Source organism: Parasteatoda tepidariorum, chromosome 3, assembly GCF_982258835.1.
Source record: "Parasteatoda tepidariorum strain Cologne lab strain chromosome 3, Ptep-v5.0, whole genome shotgun sequence".
Taxonomy (NCBI): Eukaryota; Metazoa; Arthropoda; class Arachnida; order Araneae; family Theridiidae; genus Parasteatoda; species Parasteatoda tepidariorum.
The window spans coordinates 119,890,469-119,904,188 of record NC_141757.1 but is presented as its reverse complement, the minus strand read 5'-3'; the positions used below and the strand labels follow the sequence as shown (position 1 = coordinate 119,904,188).

Sequence of the window (13,720 nt, the reverse complement as noted above, 5' to 3'; positions counted from 1 at the left end):
AATAATAAACAAGTTCCCTCACTAAAGCCCCACTGAGCCATCGTGCATCATAGATAATCGCTAAACTGCATCACTTCTCCACAGTTAAAGATAATGCTTACGCAACCTCTGCTTAGGAAATCTTACTGTACTTATATGCATTCTGGTATTTCATCAATTATTGATGAAAAATATGAATAATTATAAAATAATCTTAACTTTACTGGCACTTTGCACAAGTAGATTCAGTTGAAAATATGCCGCTAAATACATCATTTGGTAAAAACTACACCATTAATGAAACAATAAATATATCAGATAACATTTGATAGATTTATTACAGTGCTATTTTATATTAACTTACTTAAGTTTAATTCAATGTGATATACAAGTCTACAATTACCACATTACGAAATACGGTTATATAATCTTAAAGAAAATTAATTATCAATGTCAATGTACCATCATTTACAATTGAAAACCTTTTAATTGTAAATGATGGTTCATTGACACCTACCTTTTATTATATTTTACCTTTTTACACACATAAAAGAATTAAACAGTTCAGAAATTTTTTTATTGATTATAGTTTTTATATACAAAATAATAAACTATCGTATCTTTAAAATAAAACTCTTTTTATTAGCAGACATTTCTTATTATATCAAAGATAAAATCGGAGAACAAGTATGTTACTAGGCCTAACTCAGTAACGTGGAAATCATTAACTACTTTAACACAGATAATTAGAATTATAAAATGTGGTAAACGTTTAAAATATATAGATACAATATTATAAACAGAAAAAAATTATTCAAAACAATTAATTTACTTTATTTACTGAATCATAAATGAAGAACTCAAAATAACAACAGTCAAAAGCAACAAACTATGTATACCTCCGCGCAATTTCTTCAGCAGGGTTACTTTTCAAAAATTCTTTGGTGAGAACAGGGACTAATCACATCTAGCGCATGCGCAATTGCTCAGCCGGTTGCACGCACAGACATAAGTAATTATGATGCTCCTACGGAATAACCAGGGAGAAAAATCCATTGGATTGATTTCTAACGGATGACCGGTGGAGGAATATCCGTAGGCGATGTTTCCGAATGACTTCCTACGTATCGTTATCCGTAGGAATGTTAGAATGGAATTTCCCTCGGCGTTCCCCTATTTATCCGCACCTTCCCTGGGAAGAAAGGGATGCATTTGGGAGGTCCTAGGCAGAGGCGTATCTATGGAAAGAAGCGCCTATGGCAAACCTCTTACTGGCGCCCTTACTAAAATATTAAAATTCTTTTTTTTATTTATCCAATACAAAATAAAAGCATTGTTTGAAGTATTTAATTCTTTTGACAATATCACAAAAAGATTGAATTGAATTTTTAAAAAAAAAAATTGATAAATAAATAAATATTAAATATAACAATAAAATTATCTCTTTTTAATTGTTATGCATTCACGTGTATTCGAAATCCTCATCGGTAAGAAATTAAAATACCTTTTTTATCATATTTATAGAAGATTCTATTGCGTTTTTTCAATTGTCAATAAAAATTCTAAGAAGTTGTTTAATTAAGCACAATTATATTTTAAAGTTTTACAAATATAATTTGGTAACAGAATTACGTACACACAACAAATGTAGCTCTGAGTTAAAGAAGAACTATAACATAACCGGATGATTACTCAACATTTTCAAAATTAAAAGTGAAGGAAATTGATTTTTTTTAAATAATCACGCTTTGCTAACATCAAAATAAAATCATCGCGATATAATAAATTCATTAAAGATTACAGTGTAAATAATTACGATTTGTTATGATAATTACGAATAAAATAGCAACAATAAAAAAAAAGATATATTTTGATTAGTTTATTTACTGTTCAATAAAATAAAAAAACCGATGCTCTTAATATAATTACGTTTTACAATCCTTATATAAAAACAGATAATAAGAAAAAATATACACACAATTACATACAAAACAAGACTTAATAACGACAATAATACATTTTTTATTGAGAAATAAATTTGGGGAAGCTGACGATTAGTTTTAAGAATATCTAGAAATAATTCTTTTGCTAACAGTAAAAAAAAGGCAAAAAGTAAAAAAATAGACCAGAATACATTCTAGCATATTTAATTAAAAAAAAAAATATGAAAAATTCTCTTCGCATCACAATGGAACAAATTAAAAATAAAGCAAAATATTAAACAAATTTGAATTATGAATTTTTAGACGTTCAGTGCGCAAAAAAATAAATAAACGGACCATTCTGATAACTTTTGATCTAATGATCAGATCTTCACTTTCTTCTCATCTCAATGGTTCAAGGGGTGACTTAAAATATGATAATTAATAGGTGCAGGTATGATATTTTAAGTTACGAAATCAGATACTAAAACGTACTTTCTCTGAAGTTTCTGTTTATACATGCCATTTTTTCGACGGATTTGGATTTCTGAATCCCAAAATTTAGGGGGTAATCGCAATCTGAGAAGTACCTAGAGAGATTTTCAAGCAAAGTGAAAAAAAAATTCTGCGCAATTATAAAGGTCGTTTATAATTGTGTAAATTAAGTTGTTTTTAAAGAAAAAGAAAAAAATATAAATCATTGAAATATTCGAGAAGATGACTTTTTGCATCTTTATGGAAATACATTTCTAAATATATTCTTAAAATAAAGATAATAATTTAATGAATAAATATTATTGTGATTATCACTTTATTGATAACTTTTTCTTTCAAGTTACTAAACTGTTGTAATGATTGGGTTATAAACTACACATTATAACATTAATATTATTTTGCTACCATTTTACTTTGATTATAAGAAATAAATATAATATATAAATGGAGGACACTTAATAAACCCATTTGAAAATAGTATACCAATTTTTTTCAAGCAATGTGATATGGGATGATATAAATGTAATGTAAGTAACATATATTGTAAAACACTTGAAAATTAAAAGAATAGTATTTATATAAAATTAAAAAAGTAGTATTTATTTTATCTATTTTTTATTTAAAAAAAAAGGGAAGAAAATGGCAATCTGAAAAAAAAAAGAAAAAATATAGGAGAAAGATTTGCGAAATTTTGTGGCCGAGAAATAAGGAAGAAGTTGATTCAATTTCAAAGTCAAAGACAGTTTGATAAATATTAACTGAATATAATTTAAAAATTCAGAACAAACATGTCTAAAAATTAGAAGAAAAAATTTCAATTTGTAAGTAGAAGGATTATTGCAATTCACATTTAAAGCATTAAAATATAATTAAAATTGTGAGTGAATATACTTCTGTAACTTAGAGTACAAAAAAAAAAAAAAAAAAATGCCAACAACTGACGATATGCTTCCTAACCATTCAAAGGAAGAAAAAAAGATCAAACTTTTACAAGTGGTTAAATTCAAAATTTATCTATTAATAAATAAAAAGAAAAGCATGTTACTTCATGAATGTTACTTACTTGTAAACAAAAAATTATTTACCTATCGCAATAAATTTTCAGAAAATTTAAAAAATTATGTCCCCAATAACATTTGAAATTTTAACATTTATCTTTTTTTTACTACATATTAATTTTAATACTAAAGCATTAACGAATATTTAATTATACAATGTTTTATTATTACTACAAAAAATTCCTTGTGCATGTTAAATGTTTTTTCATATAAAACAGCAATAATAGAAACTAAAAAATATTATAAATTCTAATTTATAAAATTAAAAGGGGGGAGAGCCAAATGTCCCTCTCGATCTATATGTATATAGAGATGACAACTTGCTCTGTTTAATGGGAAACTTTTTTCTAGTGGTAGCAAAATTTATGTTTTGTTTCTTGGTTTATGCAGATATACAATTATTTAATTATTAAATTTGATATAAAATTATTTTTTAAGTCACTACGTATGTATAATTCGGAATTTCGTGTTAAACACAATTTCATTCCAGTTATCTAGTTGTAAGCATTTAAAATTTAACCAAAATTATCCAAACGTTTGCAAGCTTTGGTCTTTAACTTTCCACCACTTAATAAAATATTTCTGAGAAATCTTAGCAGTTGGCATCCCTTCACATAGACATCATTTCTAAAAAATATAACGAACGCCTATAACGCTAATTAATAATTTATGCGTAATACATTTATTTAAATATTTAGGAAATGATTACTTACAATCAAGGAAAAAAATCTTACCACTTAAATAGTTGAATGAATTAAAACCTATCTGAAAAAGCTGTAACCTATCAAATTAGATTATAAAATTCCAAAATCGACTATAAATATTTATTTTCTTGAATTAAATTTTTAAAAAACAACTAGAACGAGCAGAATTTTTCATAGGAGCGTGAACACCTAACAACTTACAATTACGTCTGTCTTTATTTTTCAAAATAGAGGGGTGTACTACCAGACAGAGGCACCTCCCATTTTTAGTATTTCACACTTTTGTGGAGGTGATTCCCACCATGGATGATAAATATTTCCTGTTTTGGAAGGATTTACACTAATTTACAGCAGGGGTTCTTTTTGAAATCTATTCAACAGATCCCGAAAACGTTTTTCAAAGAGATTTTAACCCCTGATGAAACTGAAGATTTACAAGCATGAGACACCCTATGGATTTTACATTTCTCTGTCCTCTGGTCATCACCAAAGATCTATCTCTGCCTGAAGGGGTTCCCTGATTAATTGCCTTTTTAGAACGACTACAATCTTGTAATGTGATACGAAGAGGAGGAACAAATTCTTTTCTCTTTGCTTGTGGTAGTGAAAAAATAAAGAAAATAAAAATTTATTCAGGGATCATGGATTCTCTGCATTCTGGTCTTTCTCTTATCTTTTCTTGTTTAAGAATGGGGGACTTCTTCAAAAGAAAGAGTAAAGTTACAGTGGGATGCACTATGGGAGGTCTCACTTTCCTTTAGATAAGGAGAAAAAGTTTCTTTACATTTCTCACCCACTTTTGAACATCCTAAAATTCGTTCGTTCGTCTTTCATTTTCTTTTAGTCTCTTATATTTTTACTCAATTTTTTCATATAGATAAATATTTTAAATTTAAGGATTCAGCTTCTTTATTATAGTTTAATTTTAACGTATGGTATTTTCAAATATACATAAATAATATCAAATAATCTAAGTCGAAAGCATTTTTTTAAGTAAATTATTTTAAACTGAAATGAATATCAAAGTAAGCTATTCTAAATAAAAATCAATAAATATTTTTAGGATTTGTATTCTTTTTTTATTATTGAAAAGTACATGATTTTAAATAAATACGTTATGCATTGCCGAGGAAGAAGAAATTTGATATATCGATATATTTACTACTCAAAAGCTATAACATCATACATAGCACAGGCTATATAAACTATATTAATATTAATTAGTTAATTATTATATTAATTAGTTAATTATTTTATTTTTATATATAACCATGATTGTGCGTTCTAAAATAATCACACTATCACTTATATACAAAACTCACTTTCTGTTGTTAATTTTCACAAACATGAAATTAAAGTGAAGCAGCATGTAACGGTTTAATTATAAATTAAGTTTATTATTAATTCAGAACTTTAAATTGTTTTACATTAAACACATTAAATGTATAGAATATTTTTGATTGATTATTATGAATAAAATAATAATGTAAAATAAACTTAACACTACGTTTTTCAAAGGAGTGGAAGCAAACCGATTTTGACACAAAAAGCGAAATAGTTGAATTAATAATAATAATAAATGCGGTAGATAATAAGAAATCTTTTATTAATTCATGGAGAACTGTCTCAGGTTTCTCAACATTCTAGGACAAAGAAAAAAAAGAGTTGTTTGTTATTTTTATTAATTACTAATTTCGTTTATATACTGAATTAACCTTTTGTATTCTCCATAAAAATTGGTTAAAGTTCGATATTTTTTTTTTTACGTGAATATTAACTTGACACCCGCAGTGAAAATATTTTTATTAAAAATTTAAAAAGCATATTCGAAAACATTACGTAACACCCGGAAAGTTTGAAAATAAAATTAGGTTATATTTTATAGATTTGAAAGGCAATTTTTAAAATGAATTTTTAAAAATGAAATACCTGGAATTATTTTAATTTTCCTCTAAAATCGAAGAATACTTGATTAGTCTTAAAAAACATTCACAGAGTTAATTGAAAAATTTTGATTTCCACCAGATTCTCTGCAAAAAGTGTTAAATTTTGCAGTTATATACATTTATTTATTTTTGTAAACTTTAGTTTTCCTTAAGAAAAATATTTTATTTATTTATATTGATCTTCTTAATTATATTTAAGGAGCATCCAAAGATATAAGTACTTAGGGCCTCTGAGGTTCTTAATCCGGCCCTGGCGAGAACTTAAATTCTTTCTATTACAGCTTTGACTTGTTGTGAAGCAATGATAAGCTACATTTTCGAAAATTTTAAATGCATTTGAAATTATATATGTGGTTAAAAGACTTTTAGTAAAAGGATTTTGATGAAAATTAAATGGGAATTATTTAGGAAATTTTCTAAAATTAAAAATATTTTAATTGGAATGTATCAAAAAGTTAGCAACGAGAGTAATAATTATTAAAAATTAAGCATTATTCTTTAAATTATGATTTTATAATTAAAATTTTGTTTTTGCCGAAATCGTCGTAAATATAACAGCAGAAAGGACAAAGATATTTTTTTCAGTTACTTATTTTAGTATTTAACGTGAATGTATTCATGAACATTAACAAATTATATTTAACCTGAATTGTTTGACGCTTGTCACCTACTTTGTTTTACGATTAGCGGTTCCCTTTCATACTTCACTCTCCCAGTGACAAAAAGAGTCCCTCAAAAGACGATGTCTTCTTTTCGAGCCCACATGAAATGGTTAAATGTTGTATACCTGATTTTAATTCGCCCTCTAACTAACTCTCTCTCTCTGTATATATATATATATATATATATATGAATTTAAAAAAAACACTTAATAAAATTTTTAAGTAAAAAAATCGTTGATGTTGATCGATTTTGCGCCTTTTTGAAATAATGCGCCCATGGCATTCGCCATACTTGCCATACCCTAGATACGCCACTGGTCCTAGGGAAAGGTTTCGGAAGATGAGTGCTATATGGGCCAATATCAAGATCCAATTTTCGTGTTCCATAAACCGAAATTTGAGAACCATTAGCAGCAAAGAGTTTCAAGATGGACGGAGTCTTATTGCATTCATTCTGAGAAGGTGGCAAAACAGAAATATCGACGCCAGTGTCTACTAATAATTTAAGCCCTAAAGTCCTATCAATAACTATAAGGCGACAATTTGCATGGCCGTTGACGCTCGCCGCAAGTAACGCATGGCCGTCTAGTTTTCCTGCTTGAAACTGCATGGTTGGATACATTTGTTAGCTCTTTCACGAAAACGATAATGGTACCACCAAAGTCTATTTTTGCTTGTGGAGCGATTACGGTGCTTATTTATATTACCAGGGCTCCGACCTCGGAAACGTAACACTTTATCAAGTTTTTTATTTAATTCACACACTTGAGCTTTTGAATAATCGCTATCGTTTGGCACTTTCAGTTTCGTTTCCAAACTAGCAGAGAAGATTTCGTTTGAAAACGTAACATCAGCAATCTTATCCGCCATTATAGCTAATTTATTAAGAGTATCTGATGAAGTACTTAAAATAGCGTGCATTTGTGTGGGAAGTCTTTGAAGCCATAATGATTTTAGCAATGCATCACCATCACGATCACCAGCCAAATCTTGCATTTGTCGCAGCAATGCGGACGGTCGTCTATCACCTAATGCGATTTCTTGCAAGAGTTTTTTTAAACGACATTCTTCAGAAATACTGAATATTTCAATTAATCATTGCTTTAAAGAATCATACATGTTTGTAACTGGAGGTGAAGCAATAATGTCACTGACCTGCTATAAAATGCCCGTCTCGATTGAAGCGTCGATCGTATCATATTTTGTGCTATCTTGAGTAATTCCAGCAGTGATAAATTGAGATTCCACCTGTGAAAACCATATTGCAGAATTTTCTTTCCAAAATTGGGGAACTTTAACAGCTACACGCGTAAGTTCTGACATTGCAGGCTCCGTTTTAGAACTGTATTTATTTTCGCCATTCATCACGTCCGGGTCACCAGTTTACCAGATATACAAGCCTATGTAATTGAAACTAATGCTTTTAGTAAATGAAATGCGAACAGTAAAAACTTAACAACTTTAATATAACATTTAACAAGTAAATAACATTCGCGGAAATAAGAGCACAACTATAGACAAAGATCGCTGACAGCTATATCCGAAGTAAAACATAAAGAGTAAACTGAAACCCTTTTTGCAGAAAACTAAACTGAAACTTTTTGTTCAGTTGCCAGATCACGAAATTTCAAAGTTAGCGGCGCTACAAATGTAATCATATTAGACTTCAAATAACAACCGTGGTATTGAATATTACTATTTAAAAAATTGAATTTAAAACAATTTAAAATCCCAAATTTTAATTCACTAAAACCTTCCACAGGTCAAATAAATTTTCTAGAACATTTCTCAATTTATAAAATCACCACTCGTGGTGTAGTCATATTCTTCATTCATCAATTGCTTAAAAAAATTTTTTTCCTAATAAAGCAAAAATTATTAGATGCTTTGTGCACAACACAAATAATAAATTGTATTCAATTCTTTATATTTAAAAAATACTTCGGGAAAAAATTTAGTAACAAATACTACTATTATTGATGATTTAAATTAATAATTTATTCTCTTTAAATTTTAACAGTAACACAAACAGCAACAGTTTATACAGAGTCTTCAAAAAAATTCAACATGCTAGTCGCATTAAGAGCTTGTTTTTCATACAATACTTTCTCCAAATTTACTTTATATATAATTATTACCACCGAAGAGGATTTGTATTAATTTAATGCCATAGAAATAACAAAAACTATTCAAGCACACCATGAAAAATGATTCAATAGAAGATACGACACCAACCAACTAGATGGCAGCACCAGTGAAGAAATCGGAAGTTTCGTTTACTTATTGATTGTAATTGAAGACCTCGGTCAGCTATAATTCTGTTTGCTAATATGCTTATATTTTTATGTTAAGTGAGGAAAAAAGAAAATAGAATCACTGTTTAAGGCGGTAAGATAAAAAAAATGTTATAGCCTATTTGGATGTCTGGGGAAATTTCAATTATTAATAAAAGTCAATTATTTATTTAAAAAAATATTTATTTATCATGATTATTTATATAATAAATAGTAATTATGGTTTCAAATGTTACAACAAAGTCTTCAAGATAGTTATATTTTTTGGTTTGAAGATTTAATAACAGAGAGTAACTTCTTTAATCAAAAGGGATTTATTTTCCTATTTCAAGAAAAGTTTTTTTCTCCTGATATTCTGTTCCGTTTCTCTTAATTAACAATAAGTGAAGTATATTTTAACGACGTGTCAGTCACATGAAAAGGAAATTTTATTTACGACGCTCTTCGAAAGGGAAGCTTTTATGTCAATACAATACTCTCCAGATGGCAGCATCATAATATGTAGTCCTTATCATTTAAAACTAACACACGTTCTGAAGCGCACAGTTGTGAAGCTTTCTACTGAAATGTTTTTCGAAAGAGGACAGCACTTAATTTCACTTTTAGATGACTTAAAGATTTGGCAATTTATATTTTTTTGGTAATTTTAATTTTCAATTTGTAGTTTTTATATCTTAACGTGTTAAGTTATGAGAACTTTTGGCTTATGTTTTTCGAATATAATTATGTTTCACTAGATTTTTCCTTTTTATTTTAATCCTTGAATGTTTGAAGTATTGTGTTTTTATTCTTATTTTGTCTACCATAATGGAACCTCGGGGTACAATAAGTTTTTAACTGAAAGGCTCGAGCAGGGTAGTGTGTCCCCTGGAAGTACTGTTTTAGCAGATATGCTAATTTTTGAAATTTCGTTTGGTTTAACTTCTTATTTTTTTAAATTGTGTACGAAAGACAATTTGGGTTTTACGCTGCTTTTAACGCTTTTCCATTTTGACTTATTGTTTTTAAAACGTTGGTCTTCATTTTTGTTTAATTCCATTTTTTATACTTTTAATGTAACTGATCTGATCTTTAGATTTAACATTTTAAATTTGATCCTAAACTTCTTTTTGAATTTCAGAAGATTATGATATTATTAACAAAGACTGCTGAATGGGAAACATGGTATGAAGGGCTACGCTAAATGAACTCATTGAATAATAAGGATATTGATTATGGTTATGATAATTGAAAGGAACAATATGATATGCCAGATACACTTTAAAGATGTTATCATCAGATTTTTTTAAAGATTGACGAGGAAGAAAATAGAAATTACATTGACTTTTATTTTTGAATTATATGGATATATACCAGGTGTCGTTTAAATGATTGACAATAATTTGATAGTTAATAAAAAAGAAGTGGATGGATTTAGAGACGAACTTCAAGCTGGAACTTTGCTAAAGAAATCAGGTTATGTTATTCAACAAGTTTTTAAAATTAGTTACGAAATATATCAAAGATGGAGATGAGAGAAGAACTATGAATTATTGTTTTCTGTTGCATGCATGGCATCTGTTAAATTTGTCCTCAGAATACACATTGTTTTTTCGAATGTTGTTATAGTTTTTCTCAGCAGTATCGATGAACTCTGAAACTAATTTTAAAGCTTGGGGATATGAAGTTTAAAGTTTCCTAAGCAGAACGCAGCAAACAGTACATTAATATATTTTTTGTTTTTTAGCTTGATTTTTCATACAGATTTCATACTTTTTTTTTACTGATTTTTCGAATTATTGTCTATTTTTGAGGCACCTGATAATTAATTGGTTCAAAATTGTCTTTATCCACACGACTGTAAATAAGTCTCCTACCGACAGTCAATAGGAATTCTTGTTAAAATATACATTCAACAGATTTAATTTTTTTGTGGAATTTAAGCAAAAATGTTTATAAAAAAATATATTTTTTAACATATATTTTTTATTATGCATTTTTTATATTATATATATTATGCATTTCTTTATATTATATTATATTATATTATATTATATGTTTTTTATCATATACAGTCGAACCTCGATTGACCGAGGTTTCTGTTAATCGAGTCGGTAACGGGTGTTTTTTTTTCTTCTTCTGAATGAGCCCTAAAAAAAAAAAAAAAAAAAAAAAGCACTAATTAGTTTGTTGTCCGGCTCAACTTCCTTCGAAAACACTCAACCTCCAACAAATTTTGCACCATGAAAAGTCAACAGTGGCGAACAATGCTTTGTTTCCAGTGGCGGTGTGGCTCTATTGAACACCAGGTGCAATATTTTACCGGACAGTATTTTTGCAACAATATACTTTTGCAAGAAAAGGTAACAGTATATTTTAGGAAATAGTAATGTAAAATTAATAAATTAATGTATATTAAATTAAAAAAATACAATAATTTCTTGAGATTTGTGTTATTTTTGAAAATACATCTTTTAGTTTAATTTAAAAAATTATTTTAAAAAATTTTTCTATTTACTTTTTAAAATTTACTACTAGTAGTTGATTTCCTTTTGAAATTTGTTGAGCTGAGAAACATAACTTTATATATGCTTATTTTTATCATTTAAAAAATCGTTCTATTTCAAAAAGTTAATTTTAGCGAGCGAGGCGACTTTTTATACACAGTTTCTTTCCGAGGTACTAGTGGGCCCAATAAGCTCGGATAATCGAGGTTCTACTGTATATATTTTGATTACATTATTTTTTAATGTGTATTTTTTTAAATAGATATATATTATTTGCAAAAGTATGCAAAAATATTTTTTTGCATACCTTTGCTTATAAGTATTGAAGTTCTTTAATGATTTACTCATGCCTATTTCTGTTGCTCTTTAGTGAAGACAAAAATTACTCTTGAATATTTGACTTATCATGCACAGATATTCTTTAAATAACGCTTCACTGCCTTTCGCTGGTGTATTTAGTTTCAAAACTTTGTTGTTATAATAAAACACTACTGTTTGTGAAAAATGCAACACTATGAAGGAATAGTCAGAAATTAATGAAATTTATTCCTTATATTATTGATAGTGGTTCAAGTAAACGATCATATTTACAAAGCAAAAAGAAATCAGTATTTTATGAGCCACCCACGCTGAGCAATGAAATCCTGTACACGTCGTGGCATTGATTTAAACAGGTTTTGAATCTAATCTTGGTGAATGGCATTCCATTTTGCTTCAAATTGACTCCAAAGTGCAGTCTTAACTCCATAAGCTGTACGAGTCGGAGGAGTTGATGATCAGAGGAATCCTTGCACGCAGTTGACGTTGCAGCAGATAGGGACAAAAAGTCCAGCTAGACAGCAAAACACTTGCAGTCACGCTGTAACGTTTTGCTGACCCACTGGAATACGCTATACAGTCCGTCACAGTCATGCGAATGATGTCTTCCGGAACTATTGCGTGCTCCACTGTAAGGTTTTCGACTCGTTTGTTCATTTTTTCCCTCAAACAAGCTTTACTGTTGTTGCATTACACAGCGTACGGGTTTCTCGATACAAAAATCCACCCTCTAGCATACCGACGATGTGGCCTCGTACAAACTCAATCAGTTGTTGATGTGACACTTACCGCTTTTGCAAAGGCAAATTGACCACTAATTAAGCGTTTATCGTAGACAGAAGACGATAAATTAGTTTCAATCATTCTTTGCAGTCCTTTATATACAAGGTGTAGGATCTCGTCCCACGTATGCGCAGTCCCTTTGTAATTCTAATCATTTGCATGTTTTACCTCACTTTACATTTCATTAAAGTTTGGTGAAATGCATAACTCTTTCTTAGTGTTGCAATTTTCACAAATATGAGTGTATAATTGTTTGCTGCACTATTTACTGCAGTGTTTCCCAAAGTGTGGTACGCGTACCCCCAGGGGTACGGGAACAGTTTATCGGGGGTACGCGTTCTTATGCGAAATATTTTGCTACAAACGAAAATTTCAATTTTTTTAAAAAAAAAACAAAGCTAGAAAGAAAAATCTACGATTACGTATTTTTCAATTGGCTAGTTTTTGCAGAGTTAACAGTTAATAATTAGTTGTTTCAACAGCCAGTTGTGATTTTTAACTTTAGTGTAATTTTTTTTATAGTAAAAAATACATTCATCAAAAGTTTGGGAAACACTGATTTACTGCAATAGAAATTGTTTGCTGTTCTTGTTTGCATATTGTTTGTTAAACCATTTATTATTCAACTATTTCTTTACTTGGACTATTTATTATATATTTCAATGAATAAATTTATTAAACTCTGTATTAATTAATATTTATAATATGAATACCTGTCCTTCGCACGAATTAAATCAGTATTCAGCAACACTACGAAGTCATGCTCAAAACTGAACAGATTAGTGGAAGAACTAAGTAAGTGGCATTTTTGTGGGGAATCAGGAAAATTAACATAAAGTAAAGTGTGGTTTTTATTTTGCTTTCACTTTAATCTTAACATAACAAATCCACATTCTGTATGCTCGTATGATTTTTTATTTTAAATTAGGCAGTGGTAAATAAAATAAGGCAAAGAATTGTTAGTCCCGACTTTAAATTGGTAATAAAATAGTTCTTTTTTTTCGTACCCTGATTATAGCCTCTCTGAAAGTGTTGCTTATCTGGTTCTTCCACTAAATTTCAATTAATAAAGG

General features: G+C 28.7%; 1 long non-coding RNA gene across 1 annotated transcript in view; it reads left to right on the top strand.

Annotated features, from left to right (window-relative positions):
- LOC147814235 (uncharacterized) overlaps nt 1-13,332 on the top strand; it is a 31,100-nt gene extending 17,768 nt beyond the window's left edge. The window contains exon 2 of the long non-coding RNA XR_015432724.1: nt 10,181-13,332. This is a non-coding gene — a long non-coding RNA (uncharacterized LOC147814235). The remainder of the gene's footprint in view (nt 1-10,180) is intronic.
- The last annotated feature ends 388 nt before the right edge of the window (nt 13,333-13,720 follow it).